Source organism: Jaculus jaculus, chromosome 3 (genome assembly GCF_020740685.1).
Source record: "Jaculus jaculus isolate mJacJac1 chromosome 3, mJacJac1.mat.Y.cur, whole genome shotgun sequence".
Taxonomy (NCBI): Eukaryota; Metazoa; Chordata; class Mammalia; order Rodentia; family Dipodidae; genus Jaculus; species Jaculus jaculus.
In genome coordinates, this window is record NC_059104.1 from 132,641,396 (window position 1) to 132,655,000 (window position 13,605).

The 13,605-nt window shown below is 50.6% G+C and overlaps 1 protein-coding gene across 3 annotated transcripts in view; it reads left to right on the forward strand.

The window, feature by feature from the left end:
* Positions 1-1,813: 1,813 nt before the first annotated feature.
* The window catches only part of Apba2 (amyloid beta precursor protein binding family A member 2), a 279,036-nt gene continuing 267,244 nt past the window's right edge, over positions 1,814-13,605 (forward strand). The window contains exon 1 of one of the 3 annotated variants that reach the window (XM_004658137.3): positions 1,814-1,955. The gene's annotated coding sequence lies outside the window, so the exon portion shown is untranslated. Of the gene's footprint in view, positions 1,956-2,391; positions 2,429-13,605 lie in introns of those variants that run through there. The other 2 variants (XM_004658136.3, XM_045144913.1) reach the window with 2 other exon arrangements.

The window sequence follows — 13,605 nt, forward strand, 5'->3', positions numbered from 1 at the left end:
TGCCTGTCTGTCTGTCTCTCTATGTATATAATATATACTATTATAACATATTATATACATATCATAATTTTTCTTGAAGCAGGGTCTCACTTTATCCCAGATTGACCTGGAACTCATGGTGATCCTTCTACCCCAGCCTCTTAAGTGCTGAGATTAAAGACCTGTGCCACCATGCCTGGTCGAAGATTTTTAAAAAGTCTGAATAGTGGGTTAACTCAAGCCCACCAGATTTAGGGCTCTTGAGTAAGGCTGGGGAGGTGGTGGCTGAACCTTTGATGCTGTGGACATCAGACCCTGTTGGTCTAGGGTGCAAGAATGGGCCTAATCTCTCGTCTTGAGCAAACTCTGGAAAGAGTTCAAGAGGTCTTAAGGAAAATGGCCTCAAACTACCCCCAGACAAAGACACTTGGGTTGTGTGGATCTTTAGGCAGCTGTCTAATTTCCTATGAGTTTGTTCATAGAGTAAGGCATGGCGTCACACCCCTAGAATCCTAGCATTCAGGAGGTTGAGGCAGTAGAATGAATTCCAGGGCCGCCTGAGCTAAGGTGGTGAGACTTTGTCTCAAGGAAACAAAGGCTTACAGGCAGACTTCTATGGCAGAGTGCTTGCAGAGCATTACAACACCCTGGTGTCCATTCCCCACACCACAGGGTGGATGGACACATTTGTACCCCATACTTAACACTTAAGGCTAGGGACCATTTGCTGCTGTTCTACCACTAACATTTGGGGAAAACCTGGGTCTGTTGGCTGCATGGAACTAAACGTTTTGTTAGCTGGGTCAATAGAATGTTTAAGGTGCTGAAAAACAAACGGTGAAGATATGCCCACTTTAAGCAAGGGGTGGGGGTGGGTCTGGAACTTGGGGCTGGCTTGTTTTGGGGTTGCACCTTTTCTGTCTTAGTTTGGCACCTGAGCCACAAAGCTGCCTTGCCAGGGTTAGTCCTGGAAGAGGAGGTGAAAGGTGAAGAATAGGGAAGCATTAAGGGTCATGGCTTCAGGAAGCTCTCCCTCCATCTCCTTCTAGTCCAGCCAGCTCTGGATTCATGCACCCCTCCTCCTTAGGTCTCAGCTGGCCCAGGCAGCCAGGAGAGGCTCTCTCATCACCCCACCCAGGGTCCCTACTCCTTTTTGTCAGTCTTATTCAAAATTCTCACACTGGGGCTTCTCTCTAATTTACTAAAAGGGGAAAAGAACACCTAGGCAAAAGGAGGTGTTGGGGGGCACCGGAGCTCTTCTGATCAGACAGTACACCCTGTGCATTTGAGACCTGTAGGTTACCAGATGTGAGTGTGTGGGGAACTTCGTGTCCAGGAAACGTTTTATGCCACCCATGAAAGGGTCTGAAAGGTCAAAGGTAACACGAGCATCTATCTGCACCACCTTCCGGAGCTTGAGGAGGCTTGTGCCCATTGTAGGGAGGCTGGCTGGCTCTCTGACACACACGTGGGTCTTTGTAGTATTAGAGGTGAGGGTCTTCTCCATTAGAAAAGAAAAGGAGAGAAAGACCCATATTTAGACCTTTTAGGTTGGGTGCAAAGGCAATCCTGGTATCAGAAGCACGGTGGTTGCCCGGCTGCCAGCCCGCGCCTAGGGATCTGCGGTGGGGAGGTAGCAGGGGGGCTTCCCCGGACAGAAGGTCTTTCTGAGGCCGCGGTCCCCCAGGGAGGCTGCCCGCCTGGCTCCCGCGCACACCGGAGCTGTGCAGAACAGGGCGCGGTCCCTGCAGCCCCTGCGCGCCGCCCGCGCTCCCGAGCGAGCCCGCCAGGGGGCAGTGCGGCGCCGGGGGCAGGGTGCGGGCACCGTGGAGCTTCGCCTTCACCTGTTCTCCCCGCGCGAGGACCACACTCCTCAGGCTCCGAGCCGGCGAGTCCGAGCGCACGGCCGGGGATCTGTGTGCACCCCAGGGCGCCACCGCGGCGGGCAGAAACTGGGCCCCTGCCCTGTCCCCGAGGTCAGTCCCGCAGGTCCCCGGTCCCAGGGGCGCCCGCACTGCCGACCGTCCCCGCGCGGGCCCGGGGGAGGGGGAAGCCGCCTCCGGCGCGAGAGCATCTTTGTCTTCGCTGCGCTCCCGCCGGCCGGCCGCGCGGCGTCTCCCGGAGGCGTTTCCGCCCCTCGTCTGCCGGGCGCGGGGTGTGTGTGTGTTGGCGGGGCGGGGGGACCGCTGGAGAGGCCGCGGCGGGGACGCGGGTGGGCCGACCGCGGGCGGGTGCGGGGTGCGCCCCGCGTGCACCCGGCTGGGGCGGCCCTGCGTGCCGCACGCCGCGTCCGGGGCGCGCCGCTCTTCGGCTCCCCGGGCTCATTAGCAGTCTCGGTGTGCGGCTCGGCGGGCGCGGGCTCACAAAGGGCTGCGGCGGCCCCGGGCGCTCGGCCTCGCCGACCGGGGAGGGGGTGGCGGCGCGGTGCGCAGCCCCGAGCGGCCCCCAGGTAAGCGGGTGTTGCGGGTAGAGGCGGGAGGGGGTCGGGGCCGCTTGTCTCGCCGGCGGCCGCAGCCTGGGGGCGCCCAGGTCGGCGTTGGGGGGGGGGTCAGAGCGCGGGAGGGGTTCGCGGATGCCGTAGCCCCGTCGCTCGGTCTCGGAGCCTGCCGGGCTTCGGAGCGGCCGCGAAGAGGGTCCATCCGCGGGGCCCACCGTCGCCGGGACCTGGGGCGGGGGTTGCAAACCCGCGCCCCACTCTCTCCCAGCCAGCCCGCCCCTCCTCGCTCTCGCGCTTGCAGGGCTCAGGGTGTCGCGGCGCTGCAAGAGGCGACCTGGCGGGGCAAGAGGCGCCGGTCACTCATTAGGGTCCTTCATAGGCTGACCAAGCCTCTAGTGCGTTTCCGGGGCCCCGCTTGGCATTGGTACCAAGTGCCGGAGCTGGGCGACAACTCCCGAGTTTAGGGTCTCTACTGGATCCCTTGCCTCCTGGCAGTTGGCTAGGATCTGCACCTCCTTATCTTTCCCTTCATGATGAAGCCCACGGGGAGAAACTCGCTAAAAATTACACACCCCATTCCTCCTGTGGGCATGGCCGGGACATGCCCCTCAGCTTGGCCACTTCCCTATGGCCGGCCCAGTCTGGCAAGGCTGCTGACTGGAGACTTGGGCACAGAGGATAGAGACGAGCATTGCTTTTTGCTGGGCAGTGTGGGCGGCTGGCCTGTGTGTGTGCCAAAACTGGGGGCCAACTTCTCCTGAGCCAGCGTGGAGGGATGGTCCCAAGGGAAGCCACCAAGGGTTTACCCTGGGTGCAGACGCCATAGATAGAACCTGCCAGTCATAGTATTTACATATAGGAGGAAGACTTTTGTTTCAGACCTATTAGTATGAGACCTGTCTTGCTCCCCCAACCCTGGGCCTCCCAATTTAAATCCGAGGTTAAATGTAACCAGCTCATCGCGCCATGCACAGCGTGAATCGTCCCAAACCTGGCGTCTTGTTCTTGGCACTTCATCCCTAGACTGATTTGCTCCTGACCTCTGCAATCTCCTGTACCCCTTTCTGGGTATTGCTTCCCGTTGAGGAAGGACAGTGGTTTTAGAAATAAGAACTTGAACGCGTTCCGGGTCGAAGTGGGCAACTGTTTCTGAGCTGCAGATCTGCAGGTGCCAGGACTCAGTGGGTGGCTTTCTTTTCCATTGTGGTCCATCCAGTGAGGCGAGGCAGGGTTTTCTCTGGTGAGCAGCAGCCATAGACGGAGATCCACAGGCCAGAACTGGCTGAAGTATTTGGCCTTGTCCTGTCACTACTGATGGCCATAGTTGGGTTACAGAGGTCCCTTGAACTTCGTACCTTCTGGGCAGGAGGTGGGAGTGACAAGGACTTGGAACCCTCAGGGACTCTGTCATGTGGAGGGCATTAGTGGGTAAGTGTAACTGGGCGATTGGCACATGTCATGTGGCTGTGCAAGCAGCCCTCGCAACAGCCCTAGTCTGGAGCTGGGTCTAGCCATGGGCCACTCCAGGGTCTTTACTCTAGTGCTGTGGGGCAGGAAGGCATGCCTTTCCCCACTGCTGCCTTGGCCCATCTGGGGCACTAGACTCCAGGCCTGGGGGATATACAGGCCGGAAGCTGGGGGCCTCCAGATGCCACTGTCACTCATGACCATCAGCTTCTCTTATGCCTTGCTTGCTTTGGGAGGTACCCTAGGCCCACCTGGTGGTTGGCTAACTTGTTTGCATAACAATCCCTGGAATAGTCTTTTAAAATCTTTCCTTTCCCATTTTTTAAAAATAAGATACTAGTTTCACAGGAATAATTGGTGGGGATGGCTTGCGAATTAGAGGCACATAAATATCCAGTTTCCCAACTGAGCTAAGAAATGCTATGTAAAAATAAAAGATAATTGTAAACGACACGGATCACACCCTTGGAAGCTGAGAGGGAGTGCTAAAACACCTTGACTTTTCCTAGACAAAACTGAGGAACACAGAGGAAAAACACATTTGATGTTGAGGTTCACATTAGCCAGGGCTTTGTTTAGGTTGGGCAGTGGTCACTAAGGACGGTTGGAGGGGAGAGTTGGGAGGAGAGCCTGCATGGAGCCCACATTTCTTTGTTCTCTGTCCTGAGTTCTCTGCCCTGTTCTCTGCCCCAGCCACTCAACAGGTGAGGACCTCCAATGACACCATGCTGTGTGTGGTCTGAAGCATGAGAGGAACCTTTATTTGGGGGGCTGTCAAAAGGGCTAACCAGCAGATGGCCATGGAGTTCCTGAACATAGCTCTGGTTGGCCTCAAGGGCCTTGTTGACCAAGGGGCAGACACCTGCATGCCCTTCCCTGCAGCCTGTGCTTTAGAGGAAACTAGAGGTCCCTGGGTATTGTGGCAGCTAAGGCTCTATGACTTCTCCTGCTTTCAGGTCCTCACCTTGCTGGTGGCTGTGGGGACAAGGCATGTAGACACCTGTAGGGAGTGGTCTAGCTGGTTGGCATTTAGGTATCCCCAATGTGGTTACACTTGAGATGAAAGCTCACCAGGATGCAGCCTGGGTGTCTGGCCGGGGCTTGAAGGGTGCTAGTATTGACAGAGCTCCTCAGAGAATAGTTGGGCCCAAGGCCCTCAGGGAGGACCTCTGGTTCCTCCCCCTACACTTTGCTCCCACCCAGTAGATGGGCGAGGGCCAGCCAGGGTCTCCAAACAGCCTCCTGGCACAGGCTGAGTCAGCTGGCATGGGAACTGGCTTCTTGCCTCCCTTGCAGCCGGTCCGTGCCTTTGTCTCTGTCCAGACATTTAAGGGAGCCCAGGGAGGATGGTACCCACAAGGTCATGTCATCAAGCTTTCTTTGTGTAACCCCACCCATCAGTGTGATGCCACTGCTGTGTGGGTTATTTTCTGTGCCATTGTTGAAGTTTCCCAGGGTTGGACAGCGGGGGTGCCCCTTTGCAGTTTGGACCAATGCAATTTGTCTTGTTTGCTGAAGCCTTCAGTGGCTCCCCTGTGGCCAATCCATACCCATATCCATGGCCTGGTTTTCTCTGTTCCCTCTCCCCAAGCATGTTCCCTCCAGGTTGGCCAGGCTCCAGGCAGACAGCTCACTGCCCAGTTTGCCTTTGCTTGGTTCTCATCCATCACTTTGGCCCAAACCCTCCATCCTTGATGATCCAGCCAATATGAACTCTTTTCTTTTCATCCCTTGGTCTGCCGTTTGCATGACTTGCTCCTGCTGTTCCTGTCTGGCCTTTGCCTCCCTCAGATGCCTTCCTGGCTTGCTCCCTTGTTTATTTCAGTTTTCTGATATATACACACAATCTCCCTGATCACCTTCTATGCTTTAGTATCACTGTTTCCTTGTTATCCAGTTTTGTATTTCTCCTTAGTACTAACTAAAGTCAGGGTTATACTTGCATACTGTACTTGTTTGTCTGACTCTTACTAGTGAATGTAAAGTCTTTGTTCAGTTCTATATCCCCAGTAGCTAGACGTGTGCCTGGCATGCAGTAGCTGCTTAGTAGACCCTTGGGTGAATGAATGACTGAAATTCAGGAGCATCATTGTCAGCTCCCATGCCTCCTTTGACCAGAGCTGGAACCAAGCTGCCTTCATGTTTGGATCCCTCCTACAGCCTGGAGCAGAACCTCGAGCTCAGTGGGAAGGCAGAACAGAGCCATGGAACTGCACTGCAAGAGCCAGTTTTTTATGAAGTCCAGAAGGGAACGTGGCTGGGAAGCTAATCCAGCACAGAGTGGGCATTCTGGTTCCACACTGAAATGCCTTTTGAATTTTCACTGGTTTGGATTATCTGCAGCCAGGCTGGCTCTGCTGCAAGCACCAGCCATTCTTCTCTCTGTAGTCGCCTCAGCCACATCATTGAGGGCAGGCACCCTCTGGTTCAGGTTCCCTTCCTCCTCCATCTGGATGCTTCTAAACTTGTCCTCTGCCTCATGTTAGATCCACTATCTCAGGGCCCTCAAGCCTTGTGCCTGTCCCTGTTGGCCACCTCCCTATTTTAGAAGCCTGTCTTACCTGGCTCTCCTGCTGGGTTCTGGCCTGGCTGGGTGAGCACTTGATTCTATGAGGAAGGCAGGGTAAGAATGGAAAAGAAGATGGGGTTGGGAACAACAGGAACTTGATTCCAACCTGGCTGTGACCCTGGTCTTTGGGGCCTCTTGTAAGTCATTGGTCTGTCCTTCCTTAGTAACTATAGGCATGCATTATACCTCTTGTCCAAAGTGGTTTAAGTCATAAATGAAGTCCAGTATTGAGCTGATGGAGAATGCCATAATAGCAAGAGTGTCATGGAGTGCCTGTGTGGCCTCACGCTGGTTGTGACGTTCTGTTTTATTGGGAGTTACAAAGGTCAGGTTTGTTCCATCTGCAGCCCACTAGAGAATGTGGTATAGATGCTTCATAACTTCTGAAGAGCTATTTCAGTGTAAGACACATCTGTTGTTTTGTGATTGAAGGAACATATAAGACAGTAGATTCCTGCATTGACTTACTGCAAAAACATTTTCTAGAAATTGAAGTACTCCAACATTTGAAGATGGTTTTTGGTGGAGAAACCAACAGAATTAGGTATATACTATGGGATAGTTGTGTGTGTTGAACTCTGGTTTTCTGTGGACTGTTTTAGATGGCTTTCCATCATACCCAAGGAGCTGGCCTTGTTTAAACTTTGTGGTGAAGAGGCTGAGAATCAGGTAGCTGCAACCGGCTTGGTTGGTACAAGGGCTGAGTTGGAGGCACATGCTCCCTCCCTGTGTCCTGGTTAGGGCAGGGAGCAATTTGAATAAGATTTGTTTTTAAACTGAATGGGCATGACTAAGACTTAGGACCTTTCATACAACACATACAGGGTTAGTTTTCATCCTGTGTCAAGAGAATGTGATGCTGGATGGCTGGAAAGTCAAAGAAGTACCACATAAAATAGGGACCTTTCAGGAGGATGGGGGTGGGCTTTGGAGCCTGCTATATTGGAAAACAGCTGCTGTTGCCAGTTCCCTAGGTACCTTTTGCACTTAGAGTAAGCATGGATTCTATGCACTTTCTGCCCCTAGAGTGAATTGTGGAGAGAGATGCTTGGTCTAGAGCCACTCAGCCACTTATTCTGAACAAACTTGAATTAGTAAATAGCAGGTAAGAGACTGATACTGACGTTTAGAATTTTCATTTTATATATGTGTGTGTGTGTTGTTTTTGTTCTATTTGTTTGGTTTTATATTCCTAGAATTGAGTTGCCAGAAAGGCAGCTCTAAATAGAATTTTCTCTGAACTTTATGTATGCTTTGTTAATTTGTGTATGAATGTATGTGTATGTGTGTGTGTGTGTGTGTGTGTGTGTGTGTGTGTGTGTATGATGGTTTTCTCCACTTGGCTTGATTATCAGTTTTCTTGGAAATACCCATTGTTTCCCACACAGGAGAACCACTAATTGAATGAATGCGTGCATTTAGAGATGATGGATTTCTCAGGGCTCTGTGACAGCGAATGCTTGTGCATTGTTCAAATAAAATGCAGTTTATGTTTCCCGGGTCTTTTGGTGTAATAAGTGAGCCATGTGTTCTAACATCTGCCCACATTATCCAGAGCTGCTGACAGCTGTCATGGGTGGGGTGGAGCGAGCAGGGGACTTGTGTGAGGAGTTGGAAGCTCAGGAAAGTCAGGTTCGGTCTTTGCCAGCTGCAGAGCGCCTTCACTCCTTATCCTGAGAAGGGCCCATGCAGGTCCGCACTTCCGTCCTCACTGGGTGGGGGCTTACTGTGAGGATGGAGTAGAACTGGAAGTGTGCAAATGTTCTCGTACGTGCGAGAGTGTGAGTGTTCATAAGTGTTAGAGTGGAGCCCTTGGTCAGTGTGGCACAGGCGAGAGTGTACATTTTCTTGAGTGTGTGTGTGTGTGTTTTCCCCAACAGACCTGCCATTCCCCAGACCCCCGGCACCACCTTGGGCCCTCTAGCTGGTTCTGGTTCTGGCTAGTAACAGTGACAGCTGTTGTGATTGATGGATCCTGACCATGGTTCCTAGCTAAATCCTGAGCCCCGGGGAAAGCAGTGAGTCTGTCACCTTGGCAGCTGCTTCTCCAGGGAGTGACGTGGGGTGAAGTCAGTGCTTCTCTTTGTGCTTGGCTTTAGTAAAGATTCTACTGCAGACTGTCCTTCGAGTGGTAGGGATCAGGCAGCTGGAGAGAAGTGTGCCAGGATACTGCTTGCATATGTGAGCTGGTTATGGCTCTCGGAGATGGGTCTTTGTGCTGCTTTTGGTAGAAAATTCCTGGCCTTGACTCTCCCCTGGGTGTCACCAGATTTTTAGCTTTGAAATGAATTGCTCTTTATTAATTTCCTTATTCTTCTTGATCACGGGCTTCATTAACAGTGGTGACAGGGGCTGCTGCACTTGATTTGCTCTCTCTCCCCCTTACATGACTTCATGTGGAGAGCGGCCTTGACTGGGATCTGGGCTGGCATTCCATGCCTCTCACTTTGGAAGCCCTGCCTTAAGCCGAAGTGTGTGTAATTCAGTTATCCACTGTGTGGGGTGTTTATTTAGTAATGGAAGCAGAGGGGTGCTGGGCGCTTAAAGGCTAGCCCTTCACCTTGCCCTTGTCATTGGCTCCATACACAGGGACTCCTCAGTGCTAGAAGTGAGCACAGGTGTTCTCTGGTTACTCTTTATTAAGTCGCTTTGCCAGAAGCTCCATCCATCCATGCATCCACCCACCCTCTGAGTACCTGGTGACTCCATCTTCTTCATTCCCTATTTAGAAATGGGTGGAGCTGGGGGAGGGGAGGCCAGGGCTGATGCTGAGAGGTTGATGGCATTGGAGACTGTCCTGGTTTCAGGTCCATGATCTTTCATGAGAAGCACAGTCATAGAAATTGGAACATGGCTAAAGGACCATGAGGGGCCGGATAAGGGGCACATCCAGAGATGAGGTGGCACATAGAGGTGTGAGTTGCCAGGGCAGCGGGGGCTAGTCATGGACCACATCTTAGAGAAGTGTAGGTTTATCCTTTCAGGGATGGCCTAGTTTTTGGGATTGGGTTTTTGTGGTTTGTGTAGACCAGGGCCCAGATGGGTGCAGGCAGGGGATCTCTTGGCCAGCAGGGTTGAACCTGCCTTGAGAGATCTGGCACAAGTAGGTAGAGTAATTGTAGTGTAGTTTTTTTTAAATATATTTTTTCTATTTATTTGAGGGAGTATGTGTGTATGACAGAGAGATAGGGAGAGGGAGAGAGAAAGAGAGAGGGAGAGAGAAGGGGGGAGGGTGGTAGGGAGAGGGAGAGAATGGGCATACCAGAGCCTCTAGCCACTGCTAACAAACTCCAGACACATGGGCAAACTCCAGACACATGGGCCACCTTGAGGATTTGGCTTTACATAGGTACTGGGGAATCAAGCCTGGGTCCATAGGCTTTGTAGGTAAGTGCCTTACCCACTGAGCCATCTTTCCAGCCCACTCATCATATAGTTTAACAAACTCACTCTATAGTTCTGTTTTATTGGTCAGTGCTTCCAGACCTGAATGTTGGAATTTGGCCAGGAACTATAAGGGGACAGATAAGGGCCACATCCAGAGATGAATTAGCACTTAGTGGGACCCAGGAAACATGCTGATGGGGCTTCACCAGGGACATAGTGACATGCTGTGGTTATTACGAAGGCCTCTGTGAAGATGTGAGAGAGGGGCTGGCCAGAAGCCCCTCCTTCCCAGGGTGTTCTGCGGAGTGCCGTGTCTGCCAGTCCTAGCCTGTGAGCACGGATGTTTCATTGTACCTTCACAGATTTATAGGCTCACTAGATTAAATTGCCCCTGTTCTTCTCCATACACGACACAATCTATGACAAACCATACATCACATTATTAATTTACTCACGCAGAGTTAACCTGTGCGGCTCTGCTGACTTACCCTGAGTACATAGGAAGTGTGGCTTCAGCAGTCGGCTGGGAGTAGGTGGTGCACGGGACAGACTTGCAGAGGGACATGGCCAGCTGTACTCCTTTGACTACTGTATGATCAGCCTTGGCCTGGCTGGGTTTGTGGGTGGTCATTTCAGGGGCTCCCATTGGCTTTCTGGCCTTCTGTGGGGAGAAGAGTATCATTCAGGGCTGGCTTCTGCACAGGGCAGAGCTGCGGCTGTGGCAGCATGTTCTGAACCCAGAAGGCTGCAGGGATCTGAGTTTCAGTCCTTGGTAGTATTACAGGTACTGAGCAGACATGTGAGTGCCTCCTCTTCAGCACGGGGACCCCAGGGCGCCTCAGCTTCTGCCAGCCCTTTCCCTACAGCCCTGAATAGAATAAGGCAGTCTTATCCTCTGGGGGCTGGTGGTCAGAAAACAGCTCTTCTCAGTCAGAAATCCCAGCTGCAGGGACGCTCCTGTTCACAGATGCAGGGAGCCTGTTTTCTTCTCTGGCTCAGGGTGGAGGTGGGGACCTGTTCACTTCTGTTCTGTGAGGATCACAATGCCCTTATCACTGTGTTGCTTCTGTCACTCCCATGTGCTGTAGCTGGGAATGGCCTGCTCATTATTGGGCTGCTTAGAAATCATGATTTGAAAGGGAGAGCTGCATTTCATGCGTGTTGGGGGACATCTCTGTGTGTGGGCTTTTCTACCATCTTGATGGTTTTCATCAGACACTCAGTATTATATTGCAGCTCACAAAAACTGAACCTCCCAATCTGCCTTCTTCTAAAGTGAGATGTATTTCACATGTCATCTCCACAGCTGAGTTGATGTTGGCGGCCTTGTTGCCACTAACATCTTCTTCTGACATGGACCATCATTGTGCTGAGGTGGTCAGCCATGGCTGTGCCTGAAGGGACTTATTGCCCCATGAAACACCTGAAGGCAGGAAGGGCCCACAAAATCCACAGTGTCTGTAGACATGCAGCAGGGCTCACTGTCGTAGTGGCTACCTGTAGGTGAAATTAGTTTTGGTTTCCACACTAACTTAGAACACACTAATTTACTGATGTTTGTCCCACTCATGTTGTTCCTGGCAGTGTCCTGTCAATGCGTATTCCTGATGAAAGCTGTCCAAGTAGATGGAGACCTGGAGTCTGTTATAGATGGGTGTTCATTGTCTAGAATTCACACTAACTGATTGCTTGGACTTTACATCTTGCACCTTGGCATTGAAGTTTTCTCCCCCAAGCATTAGTGGAATATATTTTAACAAATATTCTCTTAAAATCCAGCAATATACTGTATACAAGACAAAGGCAGACCACCGAATTGGGTAAGGGATGAAGGATGCTTTACACACATACACACACAGTGAAATACACAGATGGAAAGATGCTCATCTCCATGCAGCTATAAAGGAGACCCCCAATAAATTGTAGCTGAGATGCACCACATATCCACTAGCCTGACTCTGATCAACGTAGCAGACAGTGGCAGGTGTGTGTGAGGATGTGGACCAACTGGAGTTCTTGTTGCCAATAAGGTACAAATTCTCACATTCCCTTGGGGAAGGAGCTTTGCCTTATTGGCTAATGTTAAATGTACATAAACACTATCACATGTTATCCCAGTTTGGATGAAACAGAGTGAAATGTGAGCAAATGACCCCCAAAATGCTGTCATCCTTGTGAATGTTGCTCCAATATCAAGTATTTGAAGAGTGATTAAGGATTTTGAAATGTGAAAATACTTAATTATCTGGGTGGGTCCTATATGCTGTCACAAAAGTTCTTATATGAGAGAGACAGGAGATTGAACACAAGAGAAGGCAACATGGCCACAGAGTCAGAGACTGGTGTGATGCAGCCACAAGAAACACAAGAAAATGGGTTGACCTCAGGCTGTAGAGATGGCTTAGTGCTTGCCTGCAAAGCCTAAGGACACATGTTCTGTTCTCTAGATCCCATATTAAGCCAGACATATGAAGGTAAGGCAAGTTCAAGGTTGCGCATGCCCACTAGGTGGTGCAAGCATCTGGAGTTCCATTTCAGTGGCTGAGGCCCTAGCATACCAGTTATCTCTCTCTAAAATAAAATTTTAAAAAAAGGAAGAAAATGGGATGACCTCAAGAGCCTTCTTAGGGTGCATGGCCCTGCAGGCACCTCGATCTCCATCCAGAAAAACCACCTTTAGATTTCAAGCTTCAGAAGTATGAAAACATAATGTGTGGTTTAAGGGACCCAGTTTTGTGATAATTTGTTGCAGAAGTCACAGGAAATGGATACAGCACACAGACACACACACACACACACACACACACACACACACACACACACGAGTGTCCATAGTAGCATGGCAGTGATTGACATACTGCAAATAAGCCAGATGGTTGTCAGCACAAGAATGGATGGAGACACTGAGGTTTATCCCCATGTGGGATAGTGTATGGCAAGCTGAGCATGAGCAATCTGCAAGTGTGCACCTTAGGGCAGATGAGTCTTGCCACGTGATGTTGAGCAAAAATCTTCTACCCTCATCCATATGGAATGAATCCAATTATATGAAAGTTCACCAAGCAACTTCCCCCATGAACTGACCTCTTCTACAGAGGTCAATGATGTGCCAGTGTTTGATTTGGAAGTTGGCTTGTGTAGATGAGTTCTGTTTATGATTCAGAACTTTCTGTTCATATGCTTCATTTCAATAAAAGGTTTAACAAAGAGAAGCACACCATCTGAATTTTCATGGAGAATGTTTAGTCAACTGGTTTATTTTGCTGCTGAAGTATTACTATTGAAACCAAGATTATAGCTAGTGTAAGGTAATTAAGTTTTGCCATTGTGATGAATGTTTATTAATGTTTAGGCACAAACTGTGTATTTAAATTTGTTTATTATTTATTTATTTATTTGTGAGAGGGACAGAAGCAGAGAGAATGGGCACACCAGGCCATCCTGCCACCACAAATGACCTCCAGACAATGTGCCACTTTGTGCATTTGGCTTTTTGTGGGTACTGGGGAATCACACATGGGCCATAAACTATCTTTTAAAAATGAGATCAAGGTGTGTGTTGAGGTGCACAGGAGATTTAATTGGAATGGGTAAGTTATTTAGCCAAAATGAGCTTTTTCTCCTTCTTGCAACAGGAGCTGTCATTTTGAGTAGGTGTCTTATATAGGCACATGGTTTCCTAAAGAAAATGAGACACAACTAATCCAAATTTTGAAGCACAAAATGTTATTTGGTTTCAATTGAGTATGAAGCCCAGCAGCTTTAA